Source organism: Carcharodon carcharias, chromosome 8 (genome assembly GCF_017639515.1).
Source record: "Carcharodon carcharias isolate sCarCar2 chromosome 8, sCarCar2.pri, whole genome shotgun sequence".
In the NCBI taxonomy this organism is placed as follows: domain Eukaryota; kingdom Metazoa; phylum Chordata; class Chondrichthyes; order Lamniformes; family Lamnidae; genus Carcharodon; species Carcharodon carcharias.
The window spans coordinates 162911139-162926479 of NC_054474.1; the positions used below are offsets into that span (position 1 = coordinate 162911139).

The 15341-nt window shown below is 43.6% G+C and overlaps 1 protein-coding gene across 5 annotated transcripts in view; it reads left to right on the forward strand.

The window, feature by feature from the left end:
• Nucleotides 1–15341, forward strand: part of LOC121281002 (disabled homolog 2-interacting protein-like) — a 425229-nt gene that overhangs the window by 215029 nt on the left and 194859 nt on the right. Inside the window, exon 1 of one of the 5 annotated variants that reach the window (XM_041193539.1) lies at nt 6404–6475. The exons of the other annotated variants lie outside the window; for them this stretch is intronic. The gene's annotated coding sequence lies outside the window, so the exon portion shown is untranslated. Of the gene's footprint in view, nt 1–6403; nt 6476–15341 lie in introns of those variants that run through there. 5 annotated transcript variants of the gene reach the window in all.

Here is a 15341-nt window from a genome sequence, read left to right on the forward strand (position 1 = left end):
ATTGTAGCTATTGGCAATGTAAATCACAAGTTGAACGTGAAGGTCCTATTTTGCATTCAATAATTCCAGATACCACTTCTCAGGAACTATCTAAAGGTGCAAGACTGAGTTTTTACAAAAAAAACCTTTCTGTTGATGATCACACTATTTGTTACAGAAAACTTTTAAGATTTTTTTTACGCACTGTCCCAGATATCCTTCGAAAGGTCGTAGCTCAGATACTGTTGTATTATGTATGTCTTCCATCTTATATCTGCCTTAGTCTTGCCTGGGGTACTCTCCTTGTGAACTGTTGTGAAGTACTGTTCCCTGCCAGGGGATTGAAAATGTTGTGACAAAAGATTGTCATCTGGTTACAAATAAATACTGGAAGAGGTGACTACTTATTTTTACATCAATTCCAATGCAGCATGTGTCCACAATTTATTTTGCTGCATTATGAATACCTTGAAAGTAGTGATTCAAAATGTACTTTAAATAATGTATATTTTAATAAGAAACTCTCAGAAGTTACTGAACAGTATATCCAAATGTAGATTGTCTCATTATTCAGTAAATATTTCACAACCATTAGTTTGGGCACTCACTGGGTACTTGCAAAAGTATTTTAGTGAGACATAATTACGATCCCCATGGCGATCGGTAAACCAAAAGAATCAAATTTACCGGATGACCGCCAAATGAAGAAATTATCGAAATTTCATTTTTTGCAATTTTTACTTTGATTCTGATTCATGTTAATTAACTATAATTTAACAGGAAAATCACAGTTGGTAAAACTATAAATTAGACATGAATTAGCAGACACCACAAAGACTATCTCATGGAGTTTCTCGGTGGTCCACTCCATCTGTATGGCCAACATTTTCAGCCACAAAGTTTTTCCAAGCTCAGATCTTCCTAGAGAAGGATTCTAGTCTCTTTGCTTCAAGGACTTCATTTGCACAATGATAAGTTGTACATTTGAATTAAGTAAGTCAAAACATAACTGCAGTTCAGTGTTTTCACCTTACTATGAGATAATGCAGCTCATCATTTTGTATCAAGCCTCATACCACCAGAGAGATTGAAACATTATATGAAAAAGTTGTGAATATCCAGTTCATGTCACAAGGAGATACTATTATTACACCTCTGAGTTACACTATCATACAAGTAGAGATAGGTAGAATGAATCGACAGTGCAAAGTAAGAGACATGGAATCTACTTAGAATGAGGGGTGCCATTGAACCTGGGAAGGTAACTATTGCAAACCTGGACTTGCAATGTGAATATCAAAACCTTCAATAGTCTTTTCTGCTAAACTTGTGATTGAAGAAGCCCAACATGTAGTATTTCTCAGAGCTGATATAAACAGCAATGTTTTGAAATCCGTTGCAAAAACAAAACTACTTGAAAAAACTCAGCAGGTCTGGCAGCATCTGCGGAGAGGAACACAGTTAACGTTTCGAGTCCGAATGACCCTTCAACAGAAGTAAGTAAAAATAGAAAAGATGTGAAATATATGCTGGCTTAAGGGGGGGAGGGGATAGAGCTGGTTTCCATTGTTTGGAACTAAACCAAAAATCATGGGACAAGAATGTATCAGCAGTGCTCCCTCCCTGCTCCCCGCACAAAATAAAGCCCTCAAAGCTTGCCTCTTGGGAAAGGCCTCAAGCAGTCTCTTTAAGCACCACTGATTAGGCCTGTTAAAGTCTGGAGGAATGGGACTGACTCGTGCCATGAGTGCTTTACCCATTTCTCCTTGAAAGTTGCAATCAGTTAGTCAACAGACTTAGCACCTGATTTTCTATATCTAAACAGCCTGCTACCTACTTTGGGCACAAGTGTAGGATGTCCATTTAAAGACTTAAGGCAAGTGGATGCACAAGATTGCCAATCAAACTGTCAACTACTGATCACCCATTTTTCAAGATCCAGGCAGCCAGCATTTGAAAATGACCCCCCCCCCCCCCCCCCCCCCCCCCCCCCCCCCCCCCCCCCCCCCCCCCACCTCCCCCCACCCCGCGCCCGACCACCATCTAGCCCCAACTAGTTTAAGTTTGTCGCTAGGGCAGATTTCTGAGTTCGGCGGGCACCTTTCAGGCAAGTCTTTAAATGGGCATCCTGCACTTGTGCCCAAAGTTGGCAGCAGGCTGTTTAGATATAGAAAATCAGGTGCTAAGTCTGTTGTTTAACTGATTGCAACTTTCAAGGAGAAATGGGTGAAACCCTCATCATTGATGGGAGCCTCAGCGGGTCCGAGTGCAGCTGGGGAGCCGGCTGCTGCCTGTGATCAGCCCTCGACAGCGATTTCACGCTGATGGGCCAATTAAGGCCCGCCCATTATGAAACGTGACTCCTCACTGGTTGATAAGAGCCAAGCGAGGACAGGGGGCCTGTCGGCCGCCGGGTCTGATGGCAACCCGGCGGCCTGTTTAAAAACAGCCCAGACAGTCCCTCGAAGGCTGCCAGCAAAGAAGACATCTTCGGTGGCGTTAGCAGGAAATTATGGCTTCCAGTGCAGCTGCAAGCGCCAGGCAGGAAGGCAGGTTGGGTGGGCACTTGGCCCCCCTGGCCTCGCGGTCCTCCTGGAGGAGGTGGCTGCCAATGACCCCAGGGATGGAAGGAGGCGGCCACTGCACCTTACAAAAAGAGCTTGGGAGGAGGTGGCAGCTCTGGTTAGCATCCATGATGCTGTGTGGTGCACCTGGGTCCAGTGCTGCAAGAGGCTTAATGACATGCTGCGCTTATGAAGGGTGAGTACTGTGTTGGCATGGATCAGTGTGTTGAAGCGTTATGGTCTGGCTGTCCCCCCTGTCTTGCTCAGGGGTGTCAGAGTCAGCGTGCTAACCGTCAATGACACTGGGGCTGGCCAAGGGGGTGAGCCTTGGCTTCTTGGACTGAGTGCCTTGTGGCTCGAGGGCCAAGACTCGGATGTGCCTTGCAAGCTTGGCCAGGCTACAGTGGCGTTGCAGGTAGAGAGTGGACTAACCAATGGTCTTCTGTTCTTTTGGGAGCAGACAGCCCATAACAACATTGAAAGGTCGCAGACTGGTGGAGGCCCCCAAAACCTCCTAATCTCACGAGGTACGAGCAGGATGCCTTGGAGATAGAGAGCTGGCACACACTTTGGTCAACCGGCCGTGGAGAGGCTGGGATGTCAAACGAAGGTAAGGTTGCAGTGCACAGAGGTGAGAGTTTCGGATGGTGCAAACATTCTTGTGTAGCCTCATCATTGATGGGAGCCACAAAACTGGATTTCCCATGGATCATTGAAAGACGATGGCACCATGATGCAGTTCTCCATGGTCTCACCAGGGTGCCTGGCATGCACAGTGACAGTGTGATGACTTAAACTAATGACATGTCATTGTTCTCCCTTAGAATTTCCACCATGCACCTAATCACAGGACCCCAAAGAGCCACCCCTGACGTCAGAGGACTGCCAGGCTCCAGATGCACTTGCGTTACACCCGCTCTCTGAACCAGGCACCAGCACAGATACCAGCACCTCGGTGGTTTTAGATTGGCGGCTACAATGTCCATGCACAAAGGTGAGGGCACTTCACACAAGTTTGAGATGCAGGCGGAGGCAGAGTGTGTCCAGGGCTCCGGCAGTTGGAGAGCTCCTGGAGACCTGGATGATTCTGAGTCGAAGGCTGACGATGAGCCTCTGGGATGGTCCATTAGGCGGCAGATGCCGGATGTCCAGCGAGATGTGCGCGAGGATCTGATGAAGATCCATGAGGGTATGGGTGCATTGTCTCCGTTATGGAGGAGTCTGTGTGGAACATCAGCACTGTTCACCCTCATGGCCGAGCGCACTGCTTCCTCCATTGAAAGAGTGGCGACTCTCATGGAGAACACAGCTCCAAGAACAGAATCAGGGTTTCCTGGGGTTGCACTCGGACCTGTGAGCCGTCACACAGGCACTGACCTCAGGTTGTCAGTGTCAGTGTGGGAGATGGATGAGGCACCTAGCATCCCAGCTAGATGCCTGTCCATCAATGGCAAGCAGGGAGGTCCAGAACGACCTCACGTTGGCACACAAGCAAGCTGTCATCTCTGCGGGCTCCTCTCAGGGCGCTCTGGATGACGGCAGCAGCTCCTCCACCCCTCTGCCAGTGATTGTGGCATCTGATGAGGCTGCGATGACTGGTGAGATGCCAGCCGTGGCACTGGCTGCTCCCTCCCAGGCGGGGCCAGCACAGCCTCCACTGGCCAGAGGATGACCACCAAGGTCATCAAGGCCAACATGAGAGCAGAGTCAGCGGGCTGCCTCCTAATGTTGCTGCCAGCAAGGGGGGAGCACCAAGACGTAGCACTCGCAAATGTAAGTTTGTATCGTGAGCACAAGAGGGACTGGTCACCGGTGATCCCCTACTGTGCAATGTTTTGTTTGTGTGCTGATCTGGGGTTGAAGACCAGAGAAGGTTCTGTTAACTTGTTTGGACTGTCAAAATGAGATATGTTTTCTTTTGTTGTAATGGCCTGAGTATGCTTCATCTTTTTTATTTAATGTGGTGCAGGGTATGCCAGTATGTAATGTTGGACGTGGGTGGCTCTAAACCTTATTGCACAGGCACTGAGTGGACTTTGGGAGTCAAAGGAAAGGGTCATTTCTGACATCCGGGATGGAGGCAGCAGCCCTGGTATGAGGTGGTAGCGCTTATTTGGTAGCCTAGCTGAAGGACTGCTGGTCGAAGGTGTCCCTGCCTCCCTGGAGGTTACAGAGGTTTGCCTCCAGACCCTCAGTGCTCTCCTCACCGTGCTCCTGTTCGGACTCACTACTGGATTCAATTGTGGCCGATGACCTATGGTTCTCTCTATCACTGCCCTTGTGGAGGCATGGCTCCTGTTATACTGCTGCTCTGCCTCTGTTCTTGGGTGGCAGAGAGGTGTCATAAGAGGTGTCACCTTTTCAAGGGATAGCCCTTGTCACCCAGCAGCCATCCATCCAGTTGGGCTGGAGCACTGAAGAGCCTCAATACCTGGGAGTGTCTCAGGATGCACACGTCATGGGAGCTGCCAGGGTACCTTGCACAGACTTGCAGAATCTGCATCCTATGGTCACACACTATCTGCATGTTCATGGAGTGAAATGTCTTCCTGTTGACAAAGGCACCCCACTGACCCACTGGAGCCTTGGTGGCCATATGTGTGCAGTCGCTGCAAAGCCTCTGGCTCGCTCAGCCTGGCTGGCCTTGTCTGTATGGAAATGAATGAAACCCAATACCCGCCTGAACAGAGCTTCTGTCACCAGGCTGACGCAATTATGGACAGCTGACTGGGAGACCCAACACAGATCCCCCATGACCCCTGGAAAGAGTCAGATGCATAGAAGTTGAGGGCCATTGTGACCTTCAGAACCACTGGCATGGGGTGTCCACCCACACAGTTGGAGCTGAGCTCAGGCCCAATCATCTGACAAATGGAGGTCACCCTCTCCCTTGCGAGGCAGAGCCTCCTTCAGCATTGCACCTTTGACATATTGAGGTAGTTGCATCGCCACCTGTAAACCCTAGCAGCAGGATAGTGGTGTCTTCTGCGGCCCCTAATGCTCTGGAATGCACCCCTTGTGCCTGCGCCTCTCATCCCACAGGTCGCTCCTCTGAAGCTGCTCTTCTCCCTTCTGCCCCTCTCTTCCTCCTCAGAGGGGGTGCCTCCAGCGGAGACCACAATCCCCATTACTAAGGTTACAGAAGGCTGTCTGATGCCAGGAAGGGGTCCACACAGTCTGAATCCTCTGGGATCCTTGAAGACACCCAAGGAGACCTAAAATGAAGCCTAGAAATGCTAAGAATGAAGCCCCAAACACAGATGAAGCTGCCAAGTACCAATAAGTCACTAGCAGCAAACTATCTACCAAACTCCTCACTGCTCACACTGGCAATGCTGCCGATCCTTTTTATCCTGCCTGTGGATGAGGTTTTGCAAATTGTTGGCTGGCCGCCAGCCCATTTTGCCCTTGCGAATCCCTGCTTGCTGCACAGTCAACATAAAATCGAAGTCAGTTTCATTTTTAATGGCCTTAATTGACCTCTTCATTTTGGCGGGCAGGGCTCCAGCTTCCACTCACCAACCGAAATATCGCGTGAACGCGCAATGACGTCAGGACGCTCACCCGACGTCACCGCGCGCTAGCCCGCCCGCCCGCTCAGCGAAAGATTCTGCCCCTAGTCATTGTATTGTTCGAGTTCTATTGTAAGATGACACAATCCAAATGCACTGAGTACTGTACAGATAAAATAGTTTGAAGTTGCCTTTTACAGTGTTCGTTCTGTACACTTGATAAATCTGGCTGTGCCTGAATCTGTCTTTTACAAAGCAGTTTCACATTTATTGGAGTAGTGATGCATATGATGTCACTAAATGTTCATAACTGATGAGAGGTTTTTTTTTTAGCTATAAAGCACAATATTAAACATGATGTGCATTTTACGACCGAATCAATCTCAGGTGCTTCAACTGACTTTTACATTTTGCTGACTGGTAAGTGCCATGTTTTATATGTTAAGTTATTTTTGTTCTGCAAAACAAAAAGTCACGGAAAAAGTAACTTTTGGGTCCAGTCTACTTAGTTTTGTGTTTTGGAATTGTTTCGTTTCTATGGAGTACCTGAAGGTACTGAAATGGCTGAAATTGATCTTGTTATATAATTGCAAAAACATCAGAAACTTTGTAAGATTCTGTACATATTAAGACTTCATTTGGAAAAAAAAATAAATTGCAAACAGAATCTGGACACATCCACGGAAGCTTCAGAAAAATATTGTTTTTAGAATGTTGGTGATGCTGGCAAGCCTATCCCTAGTTGTTCTGAGAAAGTGATGGAGCTTCCCCTTCGATTTCTGCATTAGTTGTGCTCGTGATACTGTTGCCAGCGTTGGGTAGGGAGTTGTAGAATATTGACCCAACAAATATAAAGGCCTTACCTCTCCCAATCTCCTCCTCCAATCCTACAACCCTGCAAACCCTCAGCACTCCTCCAAATTTAACCTTTTGTGTATCCCCCATTTTAATTGCTCCACCATTGGCAATTGTGCCTTCAGTTGCCTAGGTCTTAAGCTCCACAATTCCATCCCTAAACCATCTGCCTCCCAGATTCTCTCTGCTCCTTTAAGGTGCTCCTTAAACCCAATCTCTTTGACAAAGCTTTTGGTCATCTGTCCGAATATCTCATTATGTGGTTTGGTGTCAAGCTTGGTTTGATAATGCTCCTGCAAATTACCTTGGGACATAGAGAACCTTAAAGGCACTATATAATTACAAGTTGTTGTTGACAATATCTGGTTACGTCAGGATGGTCTTTGCCTTGGAAGGATTGATATTTTCTCACAACATCATCACTTTTCTTCTTCTTGGTGGTAGAGATTACAAGGGAGGCTGATGCTGCGAAATTAACCTTTTGATGAGCTGCTGCTGTGCACTCTGTATCGTACATCTTGCTATCGTAAATCAGTGGTGAATGAGATAGATATGGAGTCCAGTGGGGCAGAGCACAGATGTTCTGCCCAAATGATGTTTGGTTTTTGGAGTGCTGTTGTGAGTGCACCTATCCACACTCCTGACTTGAATCTTGTAAATGGTGGCGAGGCTTTGTGGGGGAAGGAGCAATATTTAAGTTAAGCTGGCATGTGTGCAAATGCACAGCAACCCGGAATGTACTTGCAGGCCGTTCACTAGTTTTCCTGTTTAAGATAGTGCACATACTGCAGACACTCAAAAAAAAATTAAAGATGCTATGCATCGAACTAACCAGGTTTCATACAACAAAAAAAAATTAGGGGGAAACATTGGTCAGGAGGTAATCCACTTGTAGCAGAATACCTAGCCACTGCATTACTTTCCTAGCCACAATGTTTATACTGTTAGTTCATTTAAACTTCTGGTCAAAATATACAGACAAGATGTTGATGGTGGGGCACAGCATTGGTAGCGATATTGAAAGTTAGGCAGTGATGGCTTATTCGAGATGATATTTTTACCTGGCACTATGTGGCATGAGATATTTGTGCTCCTCCAGTTCTGGCCACTTGAGCAGCCCTGATTTTAATTGTTGCACAAATGGCAGTCATGCCTTCAGCTGTCTTGGCCCTAAGCTTATTCCCTCCCTAAAACTCTGCTTTTTTACCTCTCTCTCCTCTTCTAAAAATCTGTTTCCTTTTCCAAGCTTTTGATCACCTATCCTGATTCTCCTTAGTGTCAAAAAAATGCCAAAAATATTTTATTGATATTGCTGTTTCTAAACACCTTGGAACTATTTCATAATGTTAAATGTGATATGTGAATATAAGTTGTTGATGATGAACATGAAGAAGATGATTACCAGCTATTTGTCAGCCCAGACTTGAATGTTATTTCAATCTTTCTGTGGGACCGCATGGACTATTTCATTATTGGAGGAGTTTCAAATCAAGCCAAACATTATGGAATCTTCAGTGAACAGCCACACTTCTAACCTTACAATGGAAGGAAAGCCATTGGTATAGCAGTTAAGATGGTTGTGTTGAGAATGTTATTACCTATTTTTTGTTAATTTAAGGCATTGTAATTCTTCAAATCAGTGAGATTTTAAAGGGTTAATATTTACCTTCTCACCATTAATGCTTAACAATACCTAAGGCATCAGGCACGCAAGTTGTTGTCAGGCCATTGGCCATTTGAGATGCGCAGAAGCATGGAAAAGGGGCCTACCCACTGATGTAATCTATTTCTTTCAGTGAAACATCTTGCCTTGTCCCAGTTTGTTCTGCATGGTCGGGTTAAGTTCTAGAAATTTGGTCAGTAGCTTTTCCATATAGATCGGGAACGTCCAAGATTTATTTTGACATTTAAACCAAGTTAGCTTTAGCAGGGCAACAGGAAGTGTATAATTGGCTTTAGAGAATAGGTGGGCTGTTGCTGGACTCCACCAGTGTCCTCTTGTAGCCAGGTGTCAGGATTACAGAAAGAAATATCATTTGGAGTTCCTATTCATGTTTGGGATATAAAACATTCATGCATTAGATAAGAAAGAGGAGCAGTATAGAAAAAATGGTGAGAAATTGTATATATTCAAAATGCAGTACACATTGGGCACACTGTTTCTGTCTAATATTGGGCCTCATAAACTCAAAACCTGTTTTATATTGATGATTGAAAGATGGTGAAAAACTGCCATGTACTGTTAATACACCTGGCGCAGGCCTGTCCTCTGGAAAGAAGAGCAAACAGGGAAAGAAAAAGACTGCAGTTGGTTTCAAGATAGCATCCAAAAGATCCAGTGACAGGTGGAAACTTAAAAACAATTCCTACTAATCATTTGGGATCATCTTCAGCTTTCTTTTTGACCCCTTCAGACTTTGCAGTCAGAGGGGAGCCATGTCCAAAATACAATGCCAATTTCAGGGAGCACACTCTGCCCTTCAGGAAATCCCTGGTATAACGTATGGGATGGGGCTGTGGATTCCTTATACTATCTTCACCCCTTTTTCCTGACGTTTGCGCATGAGAAAAAGGTGTTCTCTGATGGCAGATGTCAAGTAAATCAGCCCCAATTACTACCCTGGACTTTGCAATGGACTGAATTGCAGCATTTACAGCACAGAAAGAAACCATTCGGCCCAAATGATCTGTGCCGCGTTTATAATGCACAGTGGCCTCCTCCCCAGCTTTCTTCTAACTCCATCAACATGTCTTATTCCTTTCTCACTCATGTGTTTGTCAGGTTTCTCCTTGATTGCATCAATGCTGTTTGCTTCAACTGCTCATTCTGGTAGCGAATTCCACATTCTTACTACTCTCGGGATAATCTTTCCATTACATCAACTCTGCAGCCTGGTTTTATCTGACAGCTGCTTTCAGTTTGAAATACCTTAATGAGTAGCACAATCATGCAGAAATGGGTGAGAAGTGCTATTTGGCAATTATTTTTTTAATTGAAAAAGACACTTTCTGCAGAAAATGGCAGCACTTTTCCCTGATGGACACATAAAGCTAAAAAAGAGAAAGCCCAAAATCTGAATTAATTGTATTAGATTATGGATGGATAAGGTGACAAGAATTTTCATAATTTTATTTTGCTAAACTTCAATTATGGCATTCATTTCGTAAGTGAAATAGAAGATTAGTGTTTATATACTCTGTGCAAGCACGTCGTAATTTTATTATAACAGGATTGTTAGTTCCTTCACTTCCTAAATTGAGACAGTAGAACTTTAAGTGAATTTTACTGTTCATTTTTTAAGCTAAGAAACACTTAGTCATGTAGTACCGTAAATGACCTCAGGACATTCCAAAGCCAATGAATGATTTTTGAAGCATTGTTATTGTTGTAATGCAGGAACACAACAGCTGATTTGCATACAGGTAGGTCCTTCAAGCAGCTATTTGATGATCAGATAATTTGTTTTAGTGATGTTGGTTGAAGGAAAAGTATTGGCCAGGACAGCATTGAGTATTATCCTGTTTTTCAAACTGTTGCCTTGCTGGATCTTTTATATCTACCTGAGATCACAGACAGGACCTCGGTTTAATGTCTCATCCAAAAGGAGGGAGTATGTTATGTGATGCAGACTTAGCTTGTCAGCAGGTGCGGTCCAGAAACTCCAGATTCCAACAGGCCTCGGGATTTTTGGCGCATGCGCAACCTGGCATTTTGAAGTACTACGGGCTGAAGGCATGGATCATGTGACCGGGATCAGAGCGTTCTGGACAAGGAGTGGTGACAAGAAGAGGTCCCAGTTAAGGAAAAAGAAAGAGGAGCAGATAAAAAGGCTGCAAGCAGAAGAAGGGTTGCAGTTGGCAGACTTTAATTAATGGGGGCTCAGGAGTAGCCATGAAGATCTAAGAAGGCAACAGATGGTTGATGACTCCATGCTGCGGGCAAGTGGGACAAAAGTAATCCTTTGGACCAGTAGTATTCTGCTTGGCGTGGCCAAAGCGCTGAAGTTGTGCTTGTGAGTCAGTGCAAACTTGGGAACCTAAGGAAATGGAGTCTCAGGAGACGAGATTGAAACCCTGCCAGGTGGACCGTTGTTGAGGATGTCCAAGTTGGAGCGACTTTTGAAGAGAATTCCAAGGCGAGATCTTCGAAGTTGAAGACTGGAATCCCTTGTGAGAGAGACAGAGTTCCAACAACATTCGTTGACACAGTGTTTACTGATGTCTGGATGGTTTGTTGAGAAATCCGTAGACCTATCTTGGTTGCAGCTGCCATTTATGGTGCAGTGTGGTGCGTTCGGCCACGGTTTGCCTGTTAATCACATGTACCTCATAGTTACCCTGACTGTTAGAGTATAGGATCGATATTGTAAATTTTTCATCTTTCTAACCTTGTATTGTAAACTTTATTATTGTTTGTTCAAAACCCGTGGAATCTTGTGGTTTTATTCTCTGAGCAAATGTCTTGAATCTCAAACTTTGTCTACATTAAACAAAAAGATACTGGTCCCTAACCGGATGGCACCAAGAACTTGAGGGTCTGGTCCAGGATTAAGACAAATATCAGTCAGACTCAACAGAGAATACTACCATTGATCCACAGTTGACACCTGAAAGTAATTATTTTTTCAAGGTATTAAGGGGAAATGATAGTGTAGATTGAGAGAAACTATTTCTGCTGGATGGGGAATCCAGGACTCGAGGATAGTCAAAACAGAAGAGCCTTATCTTTCAGGAGTGAAGTTAGGAAAAACCTTTACACACAAAGGGTGATAGAAGTTTGGAATTCTTGTCTGCAAACAGCAGTTGATGCCAAGTTAGTTGTTAAATTTAATTCTGAGATTGATAATTTATTTGTTAATGAAAGGTATTAAGGGATATGGGGCAAAGATGGATAGATGGAATTAGGTCATGGAACAGCCATGATCCCATTGAAGGCTAAAGGGGCTAAGAAGTTACTCCAATTTCTTGGTTTCCACAACTAATATTTAACTATCTCTATATTTGGTCCCCCTGGCCTGTGCTGTATTAAATAGAGAGTGGATGTCCAACCTACTTCCAAACTCCATCAGTGTCCTCTTGAAGCCAAGTGTTAGTAGGGCTCAGGATGACCCTGCTGGTCTCAGCACAAGGAGATGTTGCAGCCTCTGCTAGCTTTCTCCCAATTCATCACAACTCGGGCTAGGGATCACACGTACATTTGCGACCTATCCTTCAATCTTCAGGGTAGCTCCTTCACTATTGCAGCTGTAAATTTTGACTGGTTAAGATATTTGACTTATTTGGGGGAATGCTTTCTCCTTTTCTGTTCTTCATTAATGCTGTTTTCAACATTATTGGAAACATCAGAATATCCACTCCTTATGAAATTAGGAACATAAGAATATAAATTAATAAATATGGCTATTTATTCAGCAGTTTCAATTGGGTCCTGTTTTAAAGAGACTATTATCCCATGAGCTAAGAGATAGTCAGAGCATAAGAGAGAGTATGATTTGATAACCGGTTTGAATATCATTGTGTTGTCATAGAAACAAAACCCATATGACATCTGCAGTGCCTAATTTGGACTAAAAGTAAACCTGCTGGCAGGATTATATAAAAGGCTTGTGTGAAAATTACAACAAATATCAAAAAGCACATTTACTGTACACACACAGCTCTGTGGTACAATCATCTGTCTGCTCTGAGTAATGCCAACATTCTGGTATCATCAGTGTTGCAATGTTCAAACATGTAAAAACAAACCAGGTACACCTGGTAACGGATTCAGGCATCCCTCATGCTTAAAACTGTGGTGGGTAAAGCTGATGGCAGAGCAAATTTAATGTGACGGTCTGGAATGTAGGACAAAGCCATACGTTATGAGTTTACAGTTTTGGTTTGATCACTGCTGGGTGGCATCTGAAGGAAGCCAGATACCATTCTAGGGAAGAAAGGAGAATCAGAGGCAGGTTGTGGTGTGTCAGTCTTACGCCGTTCCTAGTGTCATATAAAGAAACATTAGCTGAGTAACGTTATGTAGGAATGTACATCTGGCTATACCCAGTATTGTGTTACCCCTCTCAAAGAAGAGGAAACCATGTCTGGGAAGAGTACATTTTTTTAAAAAAGCTGTTCTGATAGATTTCATTCACTTTATTCTGATAATTAGCTGCTTTGTTCCTGTTTTGCTACCACTATTCATTCTGGATATTTAAGTTTCTCTGTGGAAGTTAATTTCAGGGCAGTGCGAAAATTGCTAATGATTCAGGCTTAGAAATTCAGTCACACAGTATGCACTTTTCAGGCCATCTGCCATATTGATAAAGGGCAAAAAATCAACCTGAAGTACTCATGCCTAAACAGGTACTGAGCTGATTGCATTTGCAATTAATGGGCCTAATGCCTGTTTGAGGCTCCAGCTGTAAAATTGGCTTGCCCTAAAGTAGCTAGCACCAGGAAACACAAGTGTAGAGGTAGTCCTTAAAGCCACATGTCTGAATTTCTAAACCTTGCCCTTTTACCTCACTAATGCCTCAGTGGTTGGCAGAGAAATGGATTGTGAATAGTGGATAACTAACATGTCCAGTCCTGAAATTGTCGGTAAAGAAATCTGATTAAACATCTAAATGACACCAGGAAGAAAATAAACAGGTTAGCTTCTTTCACTCCTCCTTCCTACCTATTGGGAATAATGGGAAGAAGAAAGCTTTTGACATCTGTAGAATATTACAGAACCAAGCAAATCTTCCACTGGCTGATAAAAGCCTGTATTTAGTTACTTTTTTCTCATTTTCCACAATCTGTACATTTGTGTGTCTGGTTGCTATGGTGTGAATTGTATGTGTAAAATGAGTTAGTGTTAAAAAGTCAAAATTGAGTGATTCCAATATACCTTCATAGTAAACTGATTTTTTTAACCAGAGGAATTGTCAATAGCTAAATGTAGAACAACACTAAGGGTTAAATGTTGAAACAAAGGATGGCCACATGGTTAACATGTTACTAATACTGTATTCACAGATAGTAGAGTGTTTTTGTGAGGTCAAGGGAAGGGCTCTCTTGCTGCCTTGTGAAGCAGGCACCTGATAAGTGCAGGACAAAGACTACACAGTCACCAGCTGTGGCCATGCTGAAAGTTGCTGATTTTCTTTACCAGTTTATACTGAATGTTACTGAGACATGGCAGGGTTGGATTACACTGGAAAAAAGCCTACATCAGCTGGAGCTTTGAGAGTGGAGCAACTATTAACTGCAGCGGAAACAGGGCAGTCTGAGTTGATGCCTGGAATGTACTAAGAAGCTTGTGATGTGCCAGATGAACAATTCAAAAGAGCATGGAATACATACGACTGGAATGGCAAGTATATATTTATATTTATTGTGGGGAAGAAGTTTGAGGTGGAATTCCTCAGAAATCATTAACTGGGGATTTTGTTGAATCAATTTTTAACTTTGAATTAATGATGGTAAATAAATCAAACATCCAACTATATAGTAAGCCTGATTATAATCAAGAGCTGGAAGCCATTTTACAGCATTCTTAAAGTTTGACAGCTGAGGCTTTTGTCTGACTAATTCACTCGCAGTTCTTTTTTTAAGTAAACCTCAACCCCTTTAGTGCTGAGGTGTACTCTTTCATTATATTTGTGCAGTCTGAACTCTCTTTGCTTCATCACTGTATTGTGTAGAAGCATATTTAGATTGTGCTTTCAGCCATTTCTCTGAGTGGACAAAGTACATGTGAAAAATTTTACCACCTTGTTTCAATCAGGGTCAGATGGTGTAACGGCCTGAAAGTTCATTTTGAATTCTTCTCTGTTTTTCCTTTGTGAAGAAGCCTGTTTCCTCGTTCAGTAATTCAGTGGTTGTAACACGTAGCTTGAAGCAGCTCCTCCTGGAGATTCAAATCTTTTTGTTTACATTTGTTCTGAATTGTGATTCATTTGAAACAAATTGAATTAATCTCTGCAGCCTTTTACTGTACTAGACAGGCTAACCATCCAGTTACCTTTATCAATTTAATTTTGTATTTAAGGCCCTTATATTGAAATACAGCATTGCATAGTGTATAATGCAAGGATAGGGCTTTTAGTTAAGTTGATATCAAATTGGAATGATTTCCATTCTTCCCTGGCCATCTTTGAATGGCTACAGCACAGAAGGAGGCTTGTTGAGTCCATGTCATGGCACAAAAATGCTTTCTTTTTTTATTCATTCATGGGATGTGGGCTTCGCTGGCTGGGCCAGCATTCATTGCCCATCCCTAATTGCCCTTGTGAAGGTGGTAGTGAACTGCCTTCTTGAACCGCTGCAGTCCGTCTGGTGTAGGTACACCCACAGTGCTGTTAGGAGGGAAGTTCCAGGATTTTGACCCAAGGACAGTGAAAGAAGGGCAATATATTTTCAATTCAGGATGCTGAGTGACTTGGAGGGGAATTTCCAGGTGGTG